The sequence below is a fragment of the Pipra filicauda genome, unplaced genomic scaffold (assembly GCF_003945595.2).
Source record: "Pipra filicauda isolate LSUMZ 115617 unplaced genomic scaffold, ASM394559v2 scaffold156_size1729456_pilon, whole genome shotgun sequence".
In the NCBI taxonomy this organism is placed as follows: Eukaryota; Metazoa; Chordata; class Aves; order Passeriformes; family Pipridae; genus Pipra; species Pipra filicauda.
In genome coordinates this window covers 21,467-47,183 of record NW_024104062.1, presented here as the reverse complement: position 1 = coordinate 47,183, position 25,717 = coordinate 21,467, and the positions used below count along the sequence as shown (strand labels likewise).

The 25,717-nt window shown below is 43.3% G+C and overlaps 1 long non-coding RNA gene across 1 annotated transcript; it reads right to left on the bottom strand.

The window, feature by feature from the left end:
• Nucleotides 1-5,386: 5,386 nt before the first annotated feature.
• On the bottom strand, nucleotides 5,387-19,566 carry LOC120322805. Its single transcript, XR_005562730.1, has 3 exons — nucleotides 19,350-19,566; nucleotides 17,714-17,886; nucleotides 5,387-5,517 (listed from the first exon to the last, which is right to left on the bottom strand). It is a non-coding gene; the product is annotated as an uncharacterized LOC120322805 (long non-coding RNA).
• Between the last annotated feature and the right edge of the window lie 6,151 nt (nucleotides 19,567-25,717).

The window sequence follows — 25,717 nt, the reverse complement described above, 5'->3', positions numbered from 1 at the left end:
GCATAACTGAACCGAGCTGCCTGTGGCCAAGGCTAGGGGGCTTTTTCCCCCCCCCCCACTGCATTTAGGCTGGTGGGGGGGGGATTTTGAGGCTCAGCACTTGAGCAGAGCCAAGTGGACGGGCTGATAAATCAGCTCGGTGCTTGGGAGAAGAATCCCAGGCGAAATTGGAGACAGGCCAAGAGAGGCTCAGGAGTTGCCTGCCAAAGCTGACCGGGGGCAGCCAAAAACTGACTTAGAGGAATGAAGATTCCAGGACGCGTGCGCTTGATAAGCTACACTGCAGCAGCCTACAAACTGAGGTGGGACACCGAGAGGGAGAGATCACCAGCAGCAGGAGAGCAAGGACTCAAAGCTATCTTCTCGGACTTCATGAGGAGGAGAGACTACAACAAACAACTGCTGGAACTTGGTGAGGAGGGAGTGTTCAGGAGCCCAGAACACTCTCACGGCAGACTGTGTTACATATCAGCCTTAAAGGCTGCTCCTGGACTAAAGTTAAAGGAGGGGCTTGAAAGGACTGACTGATAGTAATGTAATATATATATATATATATATATATATAGTTGCCTTTAGTTTGTATAGTATTTATTTGTGTAAATAAATGTATATACTTCCCCCTTACCCTACAGAAGCCTCTGGCCTGAAAGTTTCTCTCCGATGTTAGGATAAATTGTTGAGAAAGGGTGGGGGAAGCCTAAAAATTGGATTTTAGATTTCTAATGTGGCTCAAACTGCTACAGGAGTCTTTCTGCTGTGCCTTTTGCAACCGGACTTGTCTATCTCGTATTGGCCTCTTTAGCCACCAGTGCACTTGCAGCAAATGTGGGTAGAGCCCTTCCCAAATCTTTGTTTGTGAAGCCTAGCCATGATGATGAAACTTATTTTCAGTTATTCCTGCCAAAATGGGAAAAAAATTCGGAAAAAAAAATAAATTGAGAATTTCAATCCAGAATAGAAGCTTGGAGCTGACTTCCAAATTGCAGCTGCTGAGCAGAGGCTGCCGTGCTGCCAGTTTTTTGGCTTCTTGCCTAATGGTCACAAGAAAGAATTTATATGAAAACCCATGCTAATACAAGTCATATTTTAAACATTTGATCAGCAATTAAATTTTGACTTCTCAAGAACTGACAACTAATTCACACTCTGTCCCAACAAACTTGGTGTCACTGAAAACATTCTAGGCTAACAATACCAACAATGTCACCAGCATGGTTTCTTCATGCCAAGAGTTATATTAAAAAGAAACCCATACATAACTGGGAACAAGAAACATATGTAGGTGATTTAGACACACACAGTTGTTTGGGGGAGGTTTGTTTTGTTTTATGATGTCTTTCATTATAAATTCACAGGAGATCAGTGCAGGTATCAAAATGATCATAATGAAATATTTAACTTCCTAGCTGGTTCAGGCAACAATAATGACAACAGATGCTGCCACATCCAATCTCTGTGAAGAAACCAAATGGTAAGCAGGCACTTCATTGCTTGTCAGGCTGCAGCTTTCTCCTCTGAAACCAAATATCAGTAGATACAAGGGAGAATGAATTGGCTGTTATGATCATTTATATATAAAATAACTAAATATTAAAATGAGAGATGATTTTTTTCTTACTAATTGTCCTTGTCCTTCAAGATCAAAACCTTATTAAAAGTATTAGTCAATGAAGTTCCAGAGCACTCCAACATGAAAGACATCATAAAAACCTTCTCACTTCTCAAGTCAGGAAGCTCAAAGAAGACAGACTAGCTCTAAAATTAATTTGTTTTAACTTATGTGGCACATGGGTTCCAAGAAAAGATCACATTGTGTGATTTTGGATTATTTTGGCCCAATTTATCTCTTCCATGGCCTTAGAAACAACAACACAGCGAGCAGTTTGGAGCTGGAAAACAAAAGCATCTGCCATTAACATAGAATGATCTGCTCTTACTGGAGTTTTCCTTGCCCCTCCCAAGTCCTGTCAAGGGCTGAGCCTGGGACAAAGGAATGCTGACATCCTGCATATTCCCTCCCATCCCTATTTCTTCATCCACTCATGTTCACCTGCCTTGTACTGCAAACAATTGACCAGACTGGTCTAGAAAAATTAGACTGCAAATGGCCATGCAACAAAACGACAGTTTGCATTTGTACCTGGTACTATAAAATCAAAAACAGAGCAAGCAGAGTCTTAAGGAATTAAGAACTCAATAAAGCTGCATTTATACAAAATAACGCTTCTAATCACTTCCTACCAATACAGATATTTTTATATTAATTCTGAAGTCTGACCTACCTTTTAAAGGATGCTCTGCGCCTCAAGAACAGTGGATGGCATGCATGCACACACACTTCTTTGTACCCATGGATGTCTTGAAGCACACTCATACTTTCATGAAATGAATGTGGTGAGACAGGAGCAACCTGATGACAGTGTGCAAACCAGCATCACACCAATAGGGTGACAGCTTCACACCTGCACACAGACAGCAGTCCAGTGGTACTGTATTACCAAGCAGTCTGCAGTGACAGCTTTGGTCTGACAAGGGAATACACAGGAAAAGTTGTAGTTGTACACATGCACCAAGAGGCATTTTTGCTTTGGTAACAAAACCTGGGTTTAGTGCTCCTCATTCTGTCAAAGCCTGTGGGGCAACACTGCAGAGGAGCTGTGAGCTGCTAATACTCAGTACCCAATCAGTGCTAAAGTTTCTGCAGCTGAACTAATTTAATTATTTTTAAAATGGGGAGGAAAGGACAACTTTTTCATTTCCAGGATCCATTTAAGCACAAAACCTTCCCAATAAAGAATAACTTTAACAGTTCTTTCCTAACACTCTCATATAGAGTGAAAAATACCTTTCTCATGCACATCTCTATGTCTGTTCTCCTTTTGCACTCCACAAGATAAAGAAAAAGCTCTGTCCAAGTTCACTGTGCATGTTGTACGACAGGTGTATGCAGGGTAAGCCAAAATGACCTCATATGTGCCAGTCCTTCCAATGAGCGCTTACACCATGTCAGCTTCAGGTGATGTTGAGTTACATATTCTGCCAAGGCACAGATGGACAGAGCACACCTGCAGTCTTTAATGGGTTTGCTTCTTGAATATCTTAGGACAGCTTTGGTTCACTTGTGTCTGGTGCTTATATCCAGGACTTCCTCAGGATCTTAAGCAAATTCCTATCAAACCGTCTCTTCAGACAGCAGCTGATGAGTGCCAATGTATATTAGCTTGTGAAATATTATATCTCAAAGATTTACATATTCACTCCAGACTTGTGTTGTATTATATTGCAGTAGTCCTTAGAGCCATGCACAGTTTTCCTGCATGACCTACCTGAAAGGCCAAGGTAAAACTTGATATTCAGGATCCCTATTAGTTAACTTTCCACATTTTTACCTTAATGGTAAGTTTGAAAAGGTCAAGGCAAGGTAGGATTTTAGGAAGTGTTTAAAATACTCTCTCAGTTATTGTGTTTCACTTGTGTAAGATGACTAGGCCTGAAACTAGGTTTTTACCTGGCCTTCACATCAATATTTTTATCTATCTTCCAATCAGTTTCTCCGTTTTATGTACACATTTGCACACATTGTTCCAATACAAATTCTTCCATCATTGTGAAACCATTTCTAAGCCTCTTTTACTGATGCTCCAATCCAAATCAATGTCCCAGGAAGAGATCCAATTCACATTCTCCGTATTAACGCTGTCCCCATTTCTGCTCCTGACCAAATGTGTATTACATTAAGTCTTCAAATACTCAGTATTTGCGCTGAATGCATTTGAATGGATTCTGTGATGTACAGTTCCCTGCACAGTACATCACATTGATTTTGTCAGCCATTACTTCTGAAGCTAGACAAAGTGCTGACTGCAGTATTTAAGCTCCATTTCATAGAAACTTGTCCCTTTTTATTCTTGAGTTTGAATGAATTCTACCGTTGGAGCAGCTTGGCCTGTCTTTGGGCATCCCCAGATCAAGTCTTTCAGTTCTGTACTAAAAATGACACAGCCTACTTTTCTCTTCAGGACTCACCACCACAGTGTGGGACAGAATTATTTACTTTGATGATTTTCTTGTAAGAAACTCACAGTTAGTAAGATGTAAAGTGACAGAAACAATGAAAGTATAAGGTTCATCTTTAACCAAATAACCTCTAGATTCAAAACATTAGTCAATGATCCCATGGTACTGCAGAAGAGGAAGTCAATAAATGAGGGCTATTAAGAGGATCAATAACAGCATATAGAGAAGAGAATGGTATTAGTCATCATTTTGATGTTGAAATGTTCTTATGCTTCTCTCTAAAGCTTCTAAGAAACAGCTATTTTGCTGGCACTGAAGACCATGAAGACTACCTTGGCATTATTAAAGATTTTACAACAAGAAACCTGAAATACCTCTTTTCTCATCACCTTTCTTTCACCAGAAAATCCATAGGACAGAAGCATTTATGTATTTCATCACATCTATCAGTTGCATATTCCCGTAGTCAGGGAAGCCTGCTCTTGCCTCTAGTCTGTCACTATGTTCAATTTATCCCACATGGGGTCACTTGAGCTCATTTCCTTGGTTTTTATCACCTTTCCTTACTTGATGAAACTAAAGCCAAGTGACAGGTACACAGATACTAAACAGCTCAAATGAGCTGGACCTCCAAAGGGCCCAGACATTCTGACAGTGCTCTTTTCATTTAGTTAGCTTCTTTGAAGCTGCAGCCACCTGAGAAGCCCTTGAATTTCACCATGTGTGTTTGTCCTTGGAGGTAGCACAGCCTTTGCTTTTATATAGCCCTGAGCAGAAACCCACACAAAGTGATGCTACAGGAAATGTTTGTGACTCACAGCTTTTCCACAGCATCCACAAGACCTCACAGTTTGGTGACCCCAGCTGGGCATGGCACTGGGCTTGGAAGTGGGAGCTGGTTCTTGGACCCGGGACAACACCACCTGAGTGAGGACCTCTCCAAATGGCCCAGAGGCCAGGTGCAATATCGAGTGGCTAATGAGGAGTCCATGTCTCATTCTGAATTATGGGGTTCTCCCACCTCAGACCCTGTAGGGTTGAGGGCTTGGAATTAAATTCCTTGCCACTCTTCATATTTGTCATATAAAAAGTTTACAGAAGAATTTTTGGCCAGATTGAAAAAAAACGAATCCTATAATAGCACCAGTTACTTGAGGTAGGGAAGAAGCATTGCTGTGGTTACACAGCTTCCTAAATTCCCCCAGACTGTGGCTGGGAGGAGTTGCACAGGCACTTATTTGTCCCTAACAGCTATCTCCTCACCTGCAATTATAAGCCATTTTTAGAAGTTTTATATACAAAGGGAAATGAAAACTTCAAAAAAATAAATTCATCCCACTTACCTGTGCTGTTTAGAGCTTGCCTAAGTCTGTTCACCTCTGAATGGGAGGCGAGTTCAGCACACCCTTGGAGATTTCATGAGGTGGGAAGGTGGAGAAGAAGTGCCATTTCTCAAGTAGATCTAAGCAAGACCAGTGTCCAGTCCAGGACTCACTTGCACTGAGCCAAAAAGAGGAGAATGTAAGATGGGAAATGGGAGAGAAAAATAGGACACACAACCCTTTGCATTATATCACACATGCTTGTGCTGACTTCAGGGTCACTTAGTGAAGCTTTGGCTGGGTAGGTCTCTGACCCCAGCAATAGCTCTTCTTCAGTATTAAGCACAGCGCAGAGTCCATCACAGCACAGACTGTTGCATATGTATATAATTGTCCTAAGTTGAATAAACCCCCAACAGACACTAAAAAGCACTTGATAATTAAAATGTGTATGATGCTCCACAGCCCACTACTTCAGTCATGCACTGCCCATCCTGCCAGCCATAAGCTTAGTTCCCAGCCCTTGCTTATGAATCTTGTGCCTCTACATCTTTCAGCATACTGCTCACATTAATCTTACAAGATCTCTGCATAAGTCTGAAAGCTGGCCTATGTTGAATCACACTCATAGGGCCAACAGCACATGCAGCTCAATATTTTGTAAGCTTAAAAGTGTGTTTCTGTGTGTTTGCCCTCTTACCCTCTTCATTTCTTAATTTGCTGCAATTAAATTAATGAGTGAGACTTCCAGCTCTGCAATTTTAACTTCAGGACTCGGCTACGCTGAGTTAACCAGCTTGCTCTACTGTCTGGCCATGCAGGTCTGCTTATCTGCTCATGGATCAAGCCTGCAACCTTGATATGTTGCTCCTTACTACTTTCACTTATATGATCTATAAAATCGCAAATAGGAATGAAAAGAAAAAAGAATTAAAAAAAAGCAGCTGTTTTGAGACCTTTGAAGTAGCTGAAATATACCTTACAAGCAGCAAATGCTTTTTGCAGGAAAACCTAGAAACCTGTACAGACATTTGGCAGTCTTCTGTCAACTAGCCAGGCACTGGTGAAGCATGTATAAAGAACACCCCTCTGAGCTAAATTTCATTTATTAGTGAACTTTGTTTTTACTAAAGAGGAAAAAGAGAACCTGAGAAAGAGTTAAGAATTTCCTCCTGTCTGATTACTGCTGGCCTTCCATTAGTCACTGAAAATGAAATGGCTTGTAATGGGATCTTGTGGTTTCCATGGCTCTAAAAAAGTCATTTTTACAAGGTTATTGTTTGATGACTCTGATTAGTCACACCTCATGAAAAAAAAAAAAAAAGATTTGATAGCAGCCAGTTCCAGCAGTTGTGGGGATGTGGACCATTCCCAGGGCCTCTCTCATGATGGAGCACTGTCAAGGGCTGGGGAACAGGCCCATCCTAGTCTCAGAGGGCCAGCCCAGAGCTGCTGGGGATGCTGCCAGCTCACAAGTACTTGGTGTCAGGGAGCACAAGCGGAGCCACGTTCACAGAAAGTTTGAGCAGGAACAGAGAGGCAGCTTCTCAGCACATGCTTGCATTTTTTGCAAGCAACTGTATCAGACAGCACAGCAACCATCGTAAAATTACGTTTTTCTCTCTCTTACTATGGATTACTATGGCATACACAGTAAATTATAGAATCATTTAGAGTAGAAAAGATGGCTGTCTAAGATCATCGAGCCCAACCACTAATCCAACACTGCCAAGTCCGTGCCTAAACCATGTCCCTAAGCAGCACATCTACATGTCTTTTAAATACCTCCAGAGATGGTTAGTCAAGCGCTTCCCGTGTTCCAATGCCTGACCCTTCACCAGCTTTGTTGCCCTTCTCTGGACGCACTCTAGTGCCTCACACCCAGAAAGTAAAACACGCAGAAGAAAATAAAAAGGGTGAAAATCAACAATCTCCCTGCTTCTGCCACCACCACCATCACTAAAATCATCTCAGAACCACTGTGGTACCTAATAAGCAGTACAATATACTGAACGTATTACGTGCATCAACTGATGTTATAACAGTCACTTGCTGTTGCTCTAAGTTGACTATGTTATCCATACATACCTGTAATATCTATTAAAAAGAGGGAATTACTTTTTAGCAGGAACTTAATACAATAACACTCCAAGGATGAATGTGAATGAGGCCTTGAACTATTTAAGTATTACGGAAAATTTTAAATACTTTTATGGATGTCAGCTGCTTAAATTCAAACCATTTCTGTTGATGACTGGAGCAGAAAAAATATCCCTCCAACTTCAAGAATAGGAATAAGGAAAATCGGAGGAACTACAGACTGGTCAGCTTCACCTTAGTCCCAAGGAAGCTGATGGAGACAACTGTCCTGAAAGCATTTCCAAACACCTGAAGGATAATGTGGTTGGGAACAGTCAGTATGGATTTACAAACGGGAAGTCTTGCTTAATTAAGCTAATAGCCTTCTACAATGTCAAACACTTCCTTTGTATGTCTAAATCCAGTCTGGCACTCCTTGCTCACCATACAGGCTTCCTGCCACGTTTGCTTGATTTCCTACCCTTGGGAATGGTCCTTTTCTGAGCACCCACCACTCCTGAACTCCTCTCTGGGGCCATATTCCATAGGATTCTTCCAAGCAGGTGTATTTTGCTCTTCTGAAATCCAGGGTTGTGATCCTGCTTTTTGGCCTGCTTTTAGGGTCTTCAACTCTACAGCCCCACAGTCACTGCAGCCAAGGCTGCCTCTGACCTTCATGTCTCCAACCAGTTCTTCCTTGTTCATAGTCTCAGGTCCGCTATGAACCTTTCCTCGTTCACTCCTTGATCACTTGTTTGTACACTTTGCTCAATACTGTTCTGCATTGATGGATATCTCCCTGTGAATATTGTTTTGAGTTTGCAGCACTGACAGTGAAAGCTGTTCTCAGTTGGCACAAATGCCAGGAAGCCACATGCTGCATTACTTTGTTTCCTGACTGTACCAGCACAGCTCTTCAAAATGAGACTTTTGGCACAAATAACCAAAATTGCACTGACAGGATATTCTATCATCACTGTTTAAAATGTGATGTTTAGTGAAAACTCTGCCTGATGTATCTTTATAATTATTCACACAAAAAAAAAATCAAATAAAAAATAAGTGTTAAGGCCCCGATTCAGAAAACCACGGAATATTCCCCTTAAAGCCCTTTTTTATACCAATCTGAGTTTGGCAAAATATTAAAGTTAGCATGCTCAAGCCTACTGTATACTGTAAGGTTAATTCTCATAGAAGTTAAGATGAATGTTTTACAATCCTCATTCACCTCTACAGTGAGAGGCTAAATACTCTTTAAAACTTCAGCTCTGCAGCACTATCAACAGAAAGCAATAATTTTGGCTGCCCAGACTCAAATAGCTAAGAGACCCTTTGTTTCCAAGGATGGGTGCTCAAAGCTCATTGGACATGAGACATTTTTTAAAGGCATCTGAACTGGAGTTCCAAAAAAACAAAGGCAGTGAAAATCACTAAATAGCTAGGAAAGCAGTCTGTAACTTCAGTGTTGCCTGATTTTTAATGGTTGAAAATTGGAATCTTAATGTTATACTAACACGTTTTTACATTTTCCCTAGAAACAGATGGAATAATGTTGCTCATGCTATGCCAACACCATGTTGTTACATAGTCTTTATTAAAATTGCTCCAAGGCAAAAAAACTGTATGCATAAAGGCAAGGGGTGGGGAAAGTTGGCAACTGCCTTGGACATTCAGACTTGAGTCCTTTAACTCTCAGCCAGTCCCGTGCATCATGGAGAAATCCCCACAGCTTCACAAAGGGTAGGGAGGCTGGATGCAGTGCTGGGTGCTGGGTGAACTGTGTCCATGAGACCCTTGCCAAAGGCAGCGGGACACACAAATAAAAAGGGAGAAGAGGAGAAGAGGTAACGTACAAAAGGAAGAAAACCAAGCTTCAAAAATTAAAGCAACAGAGAAAAAAAGTATGAGAAGAATGAGATTTAAAGGACATCATCGAATTGGGAATTAACATCAGCTTTTCTTTAAAGGCAGGAAAAAACCCCAAACTTTCCTTCTCTGTCAGAAATTAATCCCAGTTACGACAAATGCCATGCAGAACAGGTAAGCATCTGTGTATGTTCTGCATATATAAATGTGTCTTGAATATGTCCTTCTAAAGCATGATCCAAAGCCACTGAATTAGGTGGAATGATTCCCATTTGGCTTTGGTGGGTATTGGACCAGGCCCCCAGACTCTGTGATTCAGCTTTGAAAAAAAGAAAGGGACAATAAAATGCCAGATTAATCGTCATTCTGAAAAATCTGAGTTGATTTACCAGAGGGGGGAAAAAAGGGGGGGAAAAACTCCAAACCGAAACAACAAAACCCACACAACTTTTAATTTCCAACCATGTAAATGCCTTCAATTAACTAACATTGATTTCCCTTTGGTTATATGGAGAATTTTTATGTCCCAAAAGGAAGCAGTAAAAACATTTCCATGATAACCATAAAGATTACTGGAAAGAAAATAAAGTTTTCTGTTTCATTACCTTTTCTGTGTGGTAATCAATTACAGAGGAAGAACAGTGCAGGTTCAATTAAGTAACTAAATAAAAAGGAATTAAAAGCCACGGGGGATCTTTATTTTACTTATGTTTAAGTAGGGTCCAACTCCAGGCCTCATTGACTTGTTTGCACTGCATAATGGGGTTTAATTTCTGTGAAGCAGTCTGCCAGCATTAGCTGATCATAATTAGGAAACTGGGGTTAGAGAAAACAGAGCTACTGAAAATAGCTTTTCCCAAGTGTAGCCTTCCCTCCTCTCTTCTTCTCTCCAAACGAGATTATCCTGAGCTCTCAGCACATAGCAAAATAGAAATGAATCCTTCGGCAAAACAAAGGTCCTTCCTTTGAAACATAAGACACAGCTCAGAAAACACTGAATGCTCTGTCCCAAATCAGCAAGCGCCTGAGCACATGCTCACCTTTAACCACTTCCTTAGATCTCCCACAGACTTCAGGTTTAGCATCTGCTGAAAAAAGCTCTCTGTGTCTTGCAGAACTGCAAGTTCATACTAAGTGGTGAGAGATTCATTTAAAAAGGAAATACAACTTTTTTTTTAGAACTTGAAAAAAATAGCTGTGGGTTTGGTTTTGGGTTTCTTATTTTGAAGTCTAGGTTCTTATTTTAGGCAAATAACTCATGACTTCATTATAGACAGTCAGCTTCACATGGGCAAAAACAAGACTCCTGAAGACACATGCAGTATTAAATTTGTGCAGATAGCTGAATGGAAAATTTCAGGGGAACTGGCACCTATGGGATGCTTTACCAATGGAAAGCAGTTTTGTGTGGATCTTGCGCATACACACACAAAAATCATCACAGGAAAATTAGAGATTCTACTGAAGGCAATAGGAGAACTCTTAGAGACTCCAATGAAGCCATTGTTTCATCTACAGCCTTTACACCCTTTATCCCCTCTAACCCCTGAAGTCTCATAGTCACTAGTCCCAGGCTACACCAGCCACATGTGTGAGTGACTGGGGGTGGCACCTATACGAGCAGGTAGACTGTCTCCCTGGCATTGCAGGACATAGCAAAGGGATCAAAATGCCTCTCAATCTCCTCAGAACCCACAATACACCTTTTGAGCTTCAGCAGGGACCTCTGGCACCTCTGTTCACCCATGGCTCACTGACCCCCAGAGCTCTGCACTCCTTTCCACCCTCTACAGCCACCAACTGAAGAAGATCTGAAGGTAAGAAAGCACAAGCACCCCTTGTATGGCAGCCGATGCTCCACCAAGCACTCGACCTGGTCATACAGAGAAAAGGACAAATGTGATGGGACAGTATAACCATACATCTCACCAAGAGCTGCACCTCCAAAGGCCCCAGGTTGAAAAAAATCACTCTCAGAAACCTGTTTGTGGAAAGATAACTCTGTATTGCTCATAAATCAGGTACTCCATTTCACTGCCAAAATATTTAACAAATTTCTTTTTTGGGCTGCTCATTTTTCATTCCTTCAGGCTACGTTTAACCAAGCAATCTTCCCATAAATCCCAGCTCCTGCTGCCATTCGCAATGCAGTGGGTCTTGTTTAGAAATTCTTAGAATCAGTGCATTCCTGCTGCATGACAACCCTCCAACCTCTTCCCTTTCGAAAGGAGCAAAATGGAAATCAGTCCTTCTCCAAGTTTATCAGAAGGGCAGCCAAACGCTGATGTTATACAGTAAGATCTTGAACTGGGAACTAGGCAGCTATTTTAATCAGTGGGCTTATTTCATGTCTGTCAAGGGCAATATATTTAGAACGAGACAAGCTGTTTCTTCACTGCACCCCTGATCTAAAAAAAATGACCCAAGCACAGCGTTTCTCAGATGGACTCTTACGCACTTTGGCAAACCCCTGTAAAGAGAGTTTAGCTAACACACCAGCTATCAACAGGGCCAGGATTTAAAAACTGCAAAGAAGTGTCCATGCAGTGTAGATCTGGAGCCATCATTGCTGTTTAATCAACCATAGCTATTTAATCATACCTTCTAGGCACCATCAGATTATTCGAGTGAATCACTTAGGTGAAGGCACCAAAATGAAACAAGCTCTTCTGTCACTGCTTACCTGCCCAGAGTAAAGCATATGTGAAAGTGATGTAAATGATGTGGAAGTGATGTAAGTGATGATCTCTGAGCAACTGACAGTAAACAGAGCAGGAAAACTCTCCTGAGCCAGAAAGAAGGAAGAGCTTCTTTCCGGTATCCCTTCCCAGCCACACCACTGAGCAGTAGTGTAGCAGGCTGCCAGTCTTTTCAGAAGAGCATAGCCCCCTTGTTGGGCATCAAAACAAGTAGAAGGATTTTGGAAAGAGCTTGCCTCCAAACTATCTGTCCCTACCAGATGCAAAGGTGAGAACAACTGAGTGGGGATCAGCCTCTGCTTAAAATTCAGGCTTTTGTTTAGTTGATAAAAGAGGAATGGAGCAGATGCGAACACAGGATCCTTAGTGAGTGTTGGCAGCATAAAGGGTATGCAGTGTCTGCAGAAATGACTGGGGTTTGTCCAGTTCTGGCTCGGGCAGTAAGAAGTCATTCCATGCCTCACTGCTTGGCTAGAAACACTAAAAAAACCCTGTGGATATAGCCACCTGAAACAAACTGCTGCTGCAGCATTTGATTGCAAGCAGTTTTCTTTCTTTTTAGTCAGCCTTTTATATAACAAAGGGATTCAAAGATGAAGACATTACTGTCCATCATGTTCCAACCATCCAAGATATCAGAAACCTCACCCATCAGTCTTGCCCAGCCAGCCATACACCTTGTCTCACCAGTTGGAACTGTGGGCCACAGAAGGAAGAGAAGACGCCTGTGCTATGAACAACAGAGATCTCTGCACTTGTGCACTGCCTGCAGGGACTACAGCTTCTCTGCTGCAGCTTGGGCACAGAGCTGGCTTTAATGCCAAGGTAAAACACAGATAATTGGCACTGTATCAGCTTCTTCACTGCCTTCACTAGTACCTGAGGAGCTTGGATTTGAGACCTCCTATAGTCAAAAATCAAGAGCCTAAGAGCACTTTGGAGTTGCATCTTATTTATAGCATGGCAGTGAGAGGAAGCACCACCCTTTATACTCATGTCAGCAGACAGTCCCTTGAAGGACTTCTCAGCATGCTTTTGTAAGCACAAGAGTAGTAAGAAAATACAAAAGCACAATGAAATCTGGACCAGTCACCACCAAAAAGGAGTCTACAAGGATCTCAGTATACTTCCTACTTCTCAATTCTTCTACTTTTTTAAGTTTTACGGGAAGAAGAAACAAAAATTAATTTATGAGTTTGTGTCTCAGATATGCCAGTAAACTAACCGCTTAGTAAGCCTGAAATTAAATTACCTGTTCATTCACCACATAGCCACCACAGCCCAGGGACTGCTCCACACTCACCCACCACAGCTCTTCAGGGTGCCTCACACTACCTGCTGTACAGGACCTTTGCAGGTAACCACCTGGCAGAAAATGCAGGAGCATTAAAACAAACAGCCCCAAAAAACCCAACCTTATCCCACCTGCTCTCATCACAAGCCATCACACATGCTTAACAAATCCCTGGGGAAAATGCTTTTATGACCCTCAGAAGTTTGTATTCTTCCAGGGTGCTGAGGAGAACAAAAAATGCATCTGCCACCCCGAGGTGAGGAGGAAATTCCATCCTGATCCACCTACCAACGCCACTGGGAGGACAACAGTCTGACAGGCTGGCAAAAACCTCACTTGCCCTTCACCATGCAGTCCTGTCCCCCGCCTTCCTCTGAAGGGGAGAGCTGCATTGCCCATTGCCATCCCTTTGCCCCGGGACTGCTCCTGGGGTCTGCTCTGGCCCCTTGGAGGGCTGCAGTACAAACCTGCATTCCTGCTGCTGATTTAGTATTCCACTTCTCTGCTCCCTCTCCTTCTCCTGCACATCGGCTCCATTCCTCCCATGCATTTCTCACTTCCCAGCTCTGTCTTTCCTTTATCTCCTTCCCAGACCCATCTTGCTTTTTGCCCTCTTTGCCTACACAGATCACATAAAGTAGTCACAGGAGTAACCCTTCACTGCCGCATCCTCTCCGTATGGAAGTGTGACATGGAATGACACCTACACTTCAGCGACATGTTTTACTGCAGTTGCAAACTACAGTTTCAAGACTAAGAGCTGGGGTCCTCACCACTCCCTCAAACACCCATCCAACCTGAAGTTGCTTTAAAAACAGTATTTCACTGGCAAGAGGTATAATGCAAGCTAGCAAAATACCATTTCCTCCATTAATGCCTGTGGAGTCATAACATTCTTGCCATAATCTGCCTGCAGATGTACCGTAGGTATTGAGAAAAAGCTCAGAGACTCAAAAGAATCAGGAAATGACCACTTTCTGGGGTACAGAGTCAGCTTGTTTTGTACAAATCGTCTGACTTACTAAGACAGTCTTGTCTTAGACTTGCCAGCCAAGCGATATGAGCTACTGATGTATGTCTGGAAAATATTTATGATAAAAATTATGGTTGCAAAAAGAATAGCAAGTAAGTAGCTGATCCAGCTGGCATGCAAATTGGGCACAATGTTTATCAGCAAAAATATGTTCATCAGCACTACCACCTAGTCCTTCTGGAGAACAGTAGGTACCCAGGGATCTTCATGACCATTAAGCAGTTGGGTTTCCTGCAGTCCTGGTAATACATTTTATTCCTGTCTTAAGTAAAACAGGAGAAGATGTTTAACCATCTGTCTGTCTAACACAGTGACAACAGGTTTTTTTTCATCTCAGAGTGTGTCAGGGCAAGTGAGGCACTTGAGGCCTTGGACTTCAACTGATACTTAATCAAACAGTGCAACACTTTGGGAGTTCATCCAGCCCCTGGTGCTGGGTAGAAAAATGCTCAGCAAAATCAACATTGTCAGACAACAGAGCAATTGGGCATCATTATAAAGGTATGTCCCATCTCTGACATCCCTCCTCTGCCTAAGCAAGCCCCACGCACTGCAGCACAAGTTGCACTGCAAAAGGGACCTCCCCAGAGCAATGGCAATGCCAGCCTGTGCCAAGTGGGCACTATGCAGGAGCAAAAGACTGGAGGGAATAGAGAGGACAGAAAGGCCCTGAGACACGAAGGTTTCACAAGGACATCTGTGCCACCAGGGCTCCCTGGCACAATCTATATCTCCCCAGAGCCCCCTTTCTGGGGTGAGTCCACTGCTGCCCATGAGTACTGCTGAGCTCCTACTGCTCCTGGGTCTCTCCCTTCTACACAGCCACCTGTTTTCACAAAATTTAAGGAATTGAGTATTTTTCTCTTGTCTTAAGAGTGGTCAGAAGACAGACTGACACAACATAACCAGGCAAACTTATGTTTCCATGGGAAACCAGGCTAATGACAGCCTGGTAAGAACCCATAGTCTTCCATGTCTTTTGAATAAAATAATTAAACTAGGAATTGCTGTATTAGAGTTCACCTTAATGTTGCTGAGGGAGGAGAAACCAGCTCACAGCCACCTTCCACATTACTGTGGAAAGGCTGAAGGCAACATTTAGTGAGAACTAAATCGATCAGGATCTGCTTTACCATCTGCCCTTTCCAAAATATCTGACACCCACTCTGCCTGCAAAGACCAGCAAAGCATTCATGCTCTCTAACTAGCCCAGTAGACCCTGGTCACACTAGTTTTTCCCTGTAGGCTTTTCCAGCTCTGTGACAATCCTACATTAGACTGTTTTAAAAGGGCCAGCTAAATACAGTCATGTCACCAAACAGTATGATTTGGCTCTAAATCCAAAAATTCTCTGCTCGGTGCCTTCATAGGCAAGGTCTGCTAGTGTGACCCAGTTCTTTGTATTTCCTTCTCTTCCCATAATAAAACAGAAAGAAAACCTCCCTTTCCACCTGATTTCATACAAATGTTATTTCTTTGTCTTAGGACAGTTTGGCCAGCTTTGGGATCCAAGACCAGCTGAGTGTCCACCCTGCTCAGGCTTTCTAGAAGTGACTTTGTTCCAGTGTGGGTCACTGAGACTCTGGGATAACTGGAAACTTCAGAGTTTATTGCTTTTCATTTTCAGTGCTGAGTGATTTTTAAAGAAATAATTGCTTCCAGATGTCATGCATATTTTGCTCTGAAGGAATACTGCAATCTCTGTTAGGGTTACAGAGCTAGAAAGACTGTTATTCCCTATCTGAGTGGCTTTCTTCAGATAATTTGGGAACACTACGTCTCCCATGTGGATCCTGCAAATGAAGGTAGACCCGAGGTCTCTGAAAAACATACTTGGTTGTATGACAAACTTCGTAAAGCCAAAATGTTGAGTATGGATCCATCATACAATTTTCTGGTTGCTCTGCAGTGAGAACAGTATTCAGGTGTTGCAGAAGCCATCCCTAAAAGACCTAGATCTCCAGTTTTATAGGAGCATCCTCAGACTAGATGCAAACACACTTCTGATGAGATGCCAAGTCCTCTTTGACTTCAGAGTGCAAAGGCTGGAAAAGACGGAAGCACTTGAAAAAGAGGCACGAGTTAAAAATAAAACTCTGCCACTAGGGACATTCTCAGTCTTGACTGGTTTTAATTGCATTTCTTTAGTCAGCCAGTTTCTGGGCTTTCACTCTTAAAAGATGTGCACACATATAAGAGTAAGGTACAGAATTTATATAGTATCAATCAAAGATAAGGTCAGGGTACAGAAGAAATACCATGTTATCCCTTATGGGAATCAGTAGGTACCTTTGAGAGAATGCTCTAAATTACTTCTGAGCAGCTTGGAAGTTACATCTGTTTGGGTGCTGTGCTTACAAGGGCTGTGCTCTGTCACACTAGGTATTACCTAACGAAGGCTTCTGAATCTGTTAACCTAAATTTCCAGTTCCAGAAGGCATTATCTCCATAAGCATAATTGTTTGTTGAAAGGCAGATGTGTTCTACACATCTGACACAACATAAGCATGAGCAACAAAAGAAGGATGCCAAGAGAGCACCTGCTTCAGGACAAAATGAGAGACTGTGTTTTGGACACAGGTAGACCAGCTAAAATACTCATACCAACATGAAAATGACTGGTGAAGACAGAACAGTTGCATTTTGTTGTCTGTGAAGTCCTGCAGGTTTCCTTATTTGCAAGGAAATCTTGTATGACACCCAAATAGGCTTGCAAATTGCTGAAAAATTCTGAGGAGCTGCAAGTGAAATGTGGCAGCTTTGGGGAAAAAATCAGTTTATAAGTTGATTATAGAAAGCTTTAGTAAGATTCAAACGCACTATTTCAACCTGTCTGCAATGGAATGATTTTCTATTTTGAAAACATTTTTTTAATTCTATGGAATGCAGTAAAAAGCACTATGCATCATTTGATTAGCAAGATTTATTAATTTTTCTGGGTTTCTTTTCCATCTTGTATCAAGAAAAAATTCAAAATGCAAATGAAATCTCCAAAAAATGAAAAATTAAATTATCTCATTGCTCTACAAGTAAGAGTGGGCGGTGTTGAAAACTGTCCTAATAACACAGGACAAGACTGACAGCACTAAAAAAAGAGCTAGGAAAAAAATACAGCTAGAAATAAACTGTCCTCTGCATCATAGCATTCCATAATAGGTAGGAAAATATGCTCCTTTTCGTACAGAAATAGATTATACAGAACACCATAATTTTGTGCACAACACCTACTTCAAAATGGCCCAAAAAGCTGTAATACCTAAAATAAGAAAATGACCAAATTTGTGTCCATGTTCAGCAAAACTCCAAATTTCATTCTAATGCTATAGCACATGAACAGTAATAAGTACATGCCAAAATAACACTGATGACTGCAAAGAAACATAGGTTTAACTTAAAGGCTTACCTGGGTGGGTCGCAAGGACATCCAGGAGATTTTAAGTCTGTGTTTAAGAGATTTCTTGAAATAATTTTAGTTGAAGGCATGCAAAGCTGAAGCACCACAACATTTATAATACTGGTGGAAACGGGCTGTAGACACCAAATCTGCACCCCTAAATGCATTTAGTATTTGACCCTCTGAAGAGTAAACAACAAAAATATTAATAAAGTTTGGGAGATGATATGCTAAGCATTCAACCAACTGATTGTATGAAAGAATTATGGCAGATGGTGGTAGGGCCCCCTGTAATCACAAGCTGCCTGGTATGTCCTTTCACATTCTCCTATTTTCAGCTGTTTATAACTTTGTCAAGATATCGACTTTTTTGATAGTATGTCTGTAGCAATTAAATATTTCTTTGCAATCAAAGAAGACCTCTCTGTCATTACCAAGATGAGATTCTGAAATGGTCTGTTTTGCCCAGGTTAAATTTGCCCACAATTTTACCCATGTTATTGAAAAGTCCTATTGCTTCCAAAATATTAAAGCTGGGAGTGGGATTTGGCACAGACTACCACAGCAAGGAATGCCCTTTTTGCCATCCCCACAAACATACCCCAAACCCGATCAGGCCATGGTGAAAAGTGATCACAGTTCATGCCGGGCCAAGAGGTCTTAAGGTGCAGGGCTACTGGTACATTGCACAGCTCTTCTCCATGTACAGCACAGCCATAGGCTTTGTTGCAATGCACTATACAAGTGACTGAATTTACACAGGCTATAATTGACCCTGATTATTCCCACTCTGATATTCCCAAGTGCTCATGTGCTTCAAGTTCTTTAAATTATGTTAGGACATGGTCTGAAGGACATCAAACCACCTGAAAAAACCTTTACACTAAATCACTTAATAATAAACAACCAAAAAAACCCACATTGCCATCAAAATGTTCCTCTAAATATTTAAATTTTAACTAAAAGCAATAAGAAATAAGTATAAGAAATAGCCTGCAAAGAGAAAAAATGAGTTTTCCTTAACAACCAAAGGGGCCACACGTTGGGACAGCCCACGCTGGCCGTGGCTCACGCTTGCATAACAGGCACTTGCTCTGCATTAGATGTGCTTCCACAAGTCCCGTAAGCACAAGCAGTGCCAGGAGAAACTATGCTGTGGCTCAGTACTGGGGATACAGTACTTTTGCACATTTTAAAAAATACTCAGTACTTTTTATTTATAGCTACACTAACAGGTGTTATTGCAGCATCTGGAAGAAGTACTGTGCGAAGATCCAATTCAAATTCCTGGTTAGGCTCATTTTAAAAGTAAGTCCCCACTTTAGAATAGTACTAAGTCTTGACAGTGCCCAAATCTTGCAACATGATTAATTTTAAGTGGTAGAAATCCTATGAGATCTGGTATTTTGCAAGATTTCCCATCCACATGCTTTCCAGCTTGAGCAGCAGTTCAGAACCACAGCTATGGGCACGCATCCAAGCTTCAAAGATACGGTGTGGACTAATCTCTATTTTAATCCCAGCTTCTCTTCTGCTGGGGAGAAACAACACAGTCTCCTGGCTTTGAAGTTTCTGACTTTATCACTCTAAGTTTGGAGCTGATACCTCTTGGTTCAGTTGTGAATAACACACTTAACAACCTTACCTGGCAATTAAGCTTTCCCTGCTATTCTGACTTGTATGAAGGAGGCATTGCCCTGCCCAGCCAGCATGGATTAGAAGTGCTGGCAGCTGGTGAAAAGCAGAGATCATCATCCTTCAGGGATTATGTCCCTCTGGGATCTCCCTCTCTCCAGTTGTGACTGCCAGGATCCTCTTCTCACTGCATAAGAGGACATCAGAAATGCTCTAAACCTCTGCTAAGGTGGAAGCAGTGGTTTGAGCAAGGCCCCACCATTGACATCATCAACATTTGGACACCTGTTAAAATGACAATGATGAGTTCTGTTTGCTGGCACTCCATATTCCAGCTTGAGACTGACAGAATGTTTCTAAGTATCCTTTGATACAGTAGAAGAGCAGTTTGTTTAGACTGAATTAGTTTGCAATGGATATTAGACCTTTTTTTATATGATGCAGGACACAATGGCACTTCAAAAATCTCTTGTAGCTTGTAATTTTTTCTAAAACACAGTAGATGAAGTTGTGGAGGAGCGTGACAGTCCCAAGAATGGTCAGTGAATCAGTGCACCATGCTCTGAGCAAACAGGTCCTGAGGGATGATGCATGCCAGTGGTCTGACATCATCTCCACTCCTGCAGCACTGCTGCAACGCTCATTTCCCTGAGGACGTGGCAAATGACATTTCTTGCAAGTCTCTTTGGATTCTCCTCTGGGCAGGGACAGCTTCTTTAGCACCATCTGGTAAAACAGACCTTTCTGAGCCCAAAAAGGAGTCTTGCTTTGGCTTCCCTGACTTATTCAGCAGCCCCCTGGAAACATGAGGCAAGGTAGAGAAGCCGGCTTTTCCTGACACCATTCAGCTGTCAAAACCAGTATCCCCTCCTCAATGCTCCTGCAACCATGCCTGGCCCCAAGGCCATGGAGTAGAGCCTACTGGGCATCAACCTGTCTCTCATTCATCCCCTGAGCAACCCCCACTACAGTGAAAGGTGGTGGAAGCAACTGGGGCAGGGGCAGTAAGCAAATCTGTGACCCTGTAGAAGAAAGCTGTGCCATCAGGAACATGGAACAGTGTATTTCAGTTGAAGAGGACTACAATGTTTATCTAGTCCAATTGCCTGACCAAACAAACCATGTGACATACAAAATATTATGCAGAAACCTTATGTCTGACATTTCCTCAATTTAAGTCTCAGAACTTGCAACTAAACCTATTCAATCTATAAGTTTGTATATGTCATTTATTAGATTATTTGCAATCTTTCTCCCTGCTGAAGGGTTAACATGATATCCTTCTATTCTGATTCCTATAAACAAGGACACAGCAGAACTCTTCACCAAAAACTACTACAGCCTTTTCCAGAACTGATTTCTAACCCTTTCCAGGATAGCTACACAAGTTAATATAAAGAACCAACAACACTGATCTAAATTTCACAACTTGCCAGCTGCCTGCCAGGGCAGAGGCATGCATGGTCCTGGCAGGGAGGGCACAGCCTCAGTGCCAGCCTGCCTGGAGAACCCAGCTCTGCTCAGTGCCAGTGCCTGAAGTAGCAGTGGCTCAGGAAGGACCGTATCCCAGCCCAGTCAAAAGGACACAGGGACTCACCGGTCTGGCCACTGGGAGGAGATGGCTGGTGCAACAGGGAGGCTCCTGCATCACAGATTTGGAGTGGGCAAGGAAGGCACAGCATGGCTGAGAGGGAGGGGCCACCTCAGTCCCTCTCCTTCTTTCAGCTCTGCACCTTCCCCTTCCTGTAGATGATAGCGAGTGGTAAACAGTTGGCTGTGCTCAAAGGAGTAAACTTGTGGGCAGCAGTTCCAATAAGCTGACTTAACAAAAAAAACCCTAAAAAGGCCAGTAGTGAGACCCTCATGGCAAAAATACCTTCTCCTCTAATGGTACAGCCACTCACACACTTTTTCTTCTCTTGCTTTGTCATTTATTTTGTAGATCAATCCGTCACCTCCATCTGCTTCAAACCAAATGTGCCAAGTAAACATGAAGATTATTAGGAAGTTTAGGTTTTTTTCCCCCCAAGAGCAAATTAAACAGCTGGAAGTTACTTTTTCTTTTTTAAATATTGACAAGCCATTACCAGGCACAACATAAAGCATTTGGCTGCACACACAGCCCTGCAATGTTTTGCTGGGCTGATACAGCAAAATCAAGGAGCTTGTGCCTTGCACCCAGCTGCAAATGCCTGAGAGGCTCCTGAACACCACCAATTTTATTGCAACTGTCACACCAGAAGAGCTGATCCTCCTAGACAGTGGAAGTACACAATTAGGTCACATTAAACATTGATAAAATACCACAGAGGTTCCACATACCAACAAGTGAGTGACACACTGGAAAACAGCTCCTAGCTGGCAAAAGCCATCCCAGCATCAGTGCATATTTTCTGCTAAGAGTTTACAGATGAAGTCTGCGGGTGCAGAAGCGTGAGCAATCATCGGAACAGAGGGAGTCATAACATTTTCCCACTAGGCGGAGAAGCGAGACAGGCAAGCACCACAGACAGGTTTATTCCCCTGGGAAGTCGCCACTACCTCTGAGTTCACAGAAGTGGAGGGGCCGGGGACCACACTCCTTCAGGAGGGTTTCCTTTAGGATCAGAATGAACAAGATGAAACAGTGGTGCTCATGGCTGAGGCTTCAGATTTGGGCAGGATTTTTTTTTTCCTGCGTACAGCCACAAGCGCAACAACTGGAGCTCCTAGCCCTACCACAGTAGGAAAAAGTGTTTGCATTGTCTTTTATCATTGTACCCACACGCTACAAAGCCTGGCCTTGGCCAGAAGTGAACTAGCAAGAAAAACGTAGCCCACTCGGCTTACAGAGAGTCTTTTGTATCCTGTCAGCATCACCTAATTATGTTCAGATGAGTCCAGACTTTAAAAGCCAAAATGAAAGTTAGTTGTCATTTTGGCAATCAGCTCTGCCACAGATAACAGACACTCTGTTGCACAACATTTGGTGCTCACCACAAACTGCACTGAAAGACTTCTATGCCATTGTCACACCAATGATAATTATTTAAAACACTAACAAAAGCGCTCTGCGCAAGACCTCAAAAAGAGGGCAGTGCTGCATGGGGAGAGAACAGACCATAAAATATAAAATTCAACACTGTGAGAAGAGTCAGTCTATGTCTTTTTACTCCCATGTACTTTGAAGTTACTTGTGGAGCCCATTGATTACAAAATATGTTTAATTTTGCCTGTGATCAAACACATGCCCATGATGCAGCAGCAAGCAGCACACCTCAGGGAAATGTCACACAATTTTTGGGATGGTGAGTGGGCAGCACAGCTTTCTCAGCACATGAATTAACACCTCAATTCTTTAAAAGTTTCCATTTTTCCATTTCTTCACCAGGCTTTTTCAGTAGAAACACTAGTTGTCACGATCAGCACTCCTGTTGCAATATCTCCTCTGTGTGCATCCTCACAGAGCATTCCCACGGTTCCCTGCCAAACACAAGAGCAGGGCTATTCTTCACACTTTCAAGCCAGCAGGTGAAAAGTGCTCTTTAGCCCATCTCATCCCAAAGGCAGCTGTCAGAAAGGTGCAGGCAGAGATGCATGCAGGAAGCAAGCTCCTGAGGTTTTGCTGCTGCTTAGGTGCTCATGACCAGGGTCTGATAACAAAGCCACACGCCAGCACACACTAAAATCTAAGCTGACCACTTAGAGGAAACAACCAACCTGCAAAATATTTTGAAGTGAGAAATTTAATCTAGGTTCCATCTCAGAACAAAGATGCTCAAATTATGATACCCTCACAAATCTAATTTGGTATGGTCTGTCATGGCACAAGATCACAACGTCACACTTTCAGAGAATGGTTAAGATTTGAAAGGGACTACTGGAGTCATCTAGTCCCTGTCAAGCAAGGATCCCCAAGAGCATGTTACTGAGGCTTGCATCCAGATGGCTTTTGAGTATCTCCAAAGAGGGAGACTCCACAACCTCTCTCGACAGCCTGTTCTAATGCACAGTCACCCGCACACTAAAGAAGTTCTTCCTCATCTTCAGGTGGAACTTCCTGGGCATCAGCTTCTGCCCATTGCCTCTTGTCCTACTGCTCAGCATCCCTGAGAAGAGCCTGGCTCCATTCTCCTGGCACTGCCCCCCTTCAGATACTTATGGACATTGATGAGGTTCCCCCTCAGTCGCCTCTTCTCGAGGCTGAACAGGCCCAGCTCCCTTAGCCTTTCCTCATCCATGTGGTGCTCCAGTCCCCTAACTATCCTCATAGCCCTCCGCCGGACCCGGAGCTCCATGTCTCTCTTACTGAGGAGCCCAGAATTGGACACAGCACTCCAGACGCGGCCTCACCAGGGCCGCGCGAAGGGGCAGGATCACCTCCCTCCACCCGCCAGCATGGCCCCCTTCCTCGTCGGGAAGGAGGAGGAGGCCTTTGGGCGCAGCCCCCCGGTGACGGCCGGGGGGCCCGGCGGGAGCCGGGACGGCAGGCGCTGGCTCGGCTCTGGCTGCTCCCTCTCGCGGCTGACGGCCCGGCAAACCCGGGCAAAGCCTGGCCCTGGGCGACCCTCCGTCCGGGCCGCCCGGGGCACCACCGCCTGTGTGGGAGGGCCGGGGCTGGGCTCGGCTCCCCGGGCACAGCCCCGCTGCCGCCCGGCCCCCGCCCCGGCTACACCACAGCAAGCCATAGCTGACAGCTGGGCTCCGACGCGATCGGGGAGGGCAGCGAGCTGGAAAAAGGGAATCAAATCGAAACACCCCCCTACACACACACTCCAAAGCTGTGGGGTGGTCTGTTGAGAGCAAGAGCTCATCAAAACGGGCCCAGCCTAACCTGGGGGAGACCTGGGACAGAAGAGCTTGGATATCCGATACCTGGCAAAAGCAACAAAAAACTATAACCAAAACAGATTCAAGTCGTTTTTCTTTAGCATAACCTTTCCTCCCTAACTCCTCACGCCATCCCCACAGCCCCAGCCTGCCCTGGGTTTCGTGCAGCAACTTGTGTGTCCCGTGTTTCTGACCAGATCTCCTCTACTGTAAGCATTGCGATATGTTAGCATAACCCAGCGAGAGCAATGGCTCCAGCCCACAGACACACAAGAAAATCTAAAATTTCTTTGCCGTTCGTGCAGTTCTCTCAGACTTTTTGTCAAAAGTTATTGGTGGCTATTTTTTAAATGAAAGGAGTAGGGAGAAAATAACTTTGCGGCATATTGGGCTAGCAGATTGTTCAGGCACTGTACAGTGACAATAAAGCCTTTAAGATCCTTTGATTGACATATGTAATGAATGTAGCTGTCAAACTTTTGTGCAGTAATTTTACTTTGTATTGACAAGCTATTTCACTGGCCAGGGTTTTGCATAAAGGGAATAATTCACATTGTTGTGGTGCTGCTATTTACAGAGCCCAGAGGACAGTGGCATTGCTAGAATATAAATATTAATATCCAAATTTCTTTTGAAATACATAATTCTGTATGCAACCTATACTACGTGCACGTCTTCATACGGGGAAAGAGGCATTGTTCTGCAGAGAGGAGGGGGCCTGGAGCTGCTGGAGGTTGTTGTTCATTCACTGATTCATTATGTGGCCCTTGAAAAGGCACTTAGTCATTCTGCAGTTTAGTGTTTCTCTCTGGGGAGAGGATAACAAAGCCCCAACACAAACTGTGCTTATTGTTATCAGTCAGAGTGGCAGAGGGCATACAGACAGCGCGGGGTCAAGGGGCTGCTCTGAGCAGCCCTTGTGTGCACAAAGCCTAGGATGGCTGTGCTCTTCTGAACAGCTTCTGTCTCCTACCAAAATAGTGGCAGGGTCAGCTTGGGCTACCTAACACAGCAGTTGCTGCTTGCCCATTACCTTACTTTGGTTATGAGCAATAACTTGCCATGAAATCACTAGCCTTGGAGAACACGGGCAGAAATCAACTCAGAGTGCAAAGCAAAACAAAGGAGAGGAAAAAAAAAAAAATCTATGTAAGCAAGGATGACTTCCACCCTGCATTTGCTACGCAGTCAAGCCCACAAGTGGGTTGTGTATCTGAAGGTGGAAATACAAAGACATGTCCTGTTCCCTGGGGAAAGGTAAAGCAACTTCTGAAATTATTTTTAGAGGCTATTATTAGCCCCACACTAACACTGATGTATCCTGTGCCCAAAGCCACAGCACATGAACATTGTCTCTGTAAAAAGAGATATTCACAGCTCTGCAGCTCATAGAAGTGCTGGGCCCATGCTCTGGTACTGGTATAATTTGAGAGAAATGGCTGAGTAGCAAGTGAGGGCATGGAAAGGACTTGCACAGCACAAATATGGAAAGGGCATGATAATCCAGCTTGGGGTGCTGAGTTCAATGGGCACATCATTTTTTAAGAGTGCAACAGCTTTGTTTGTTCA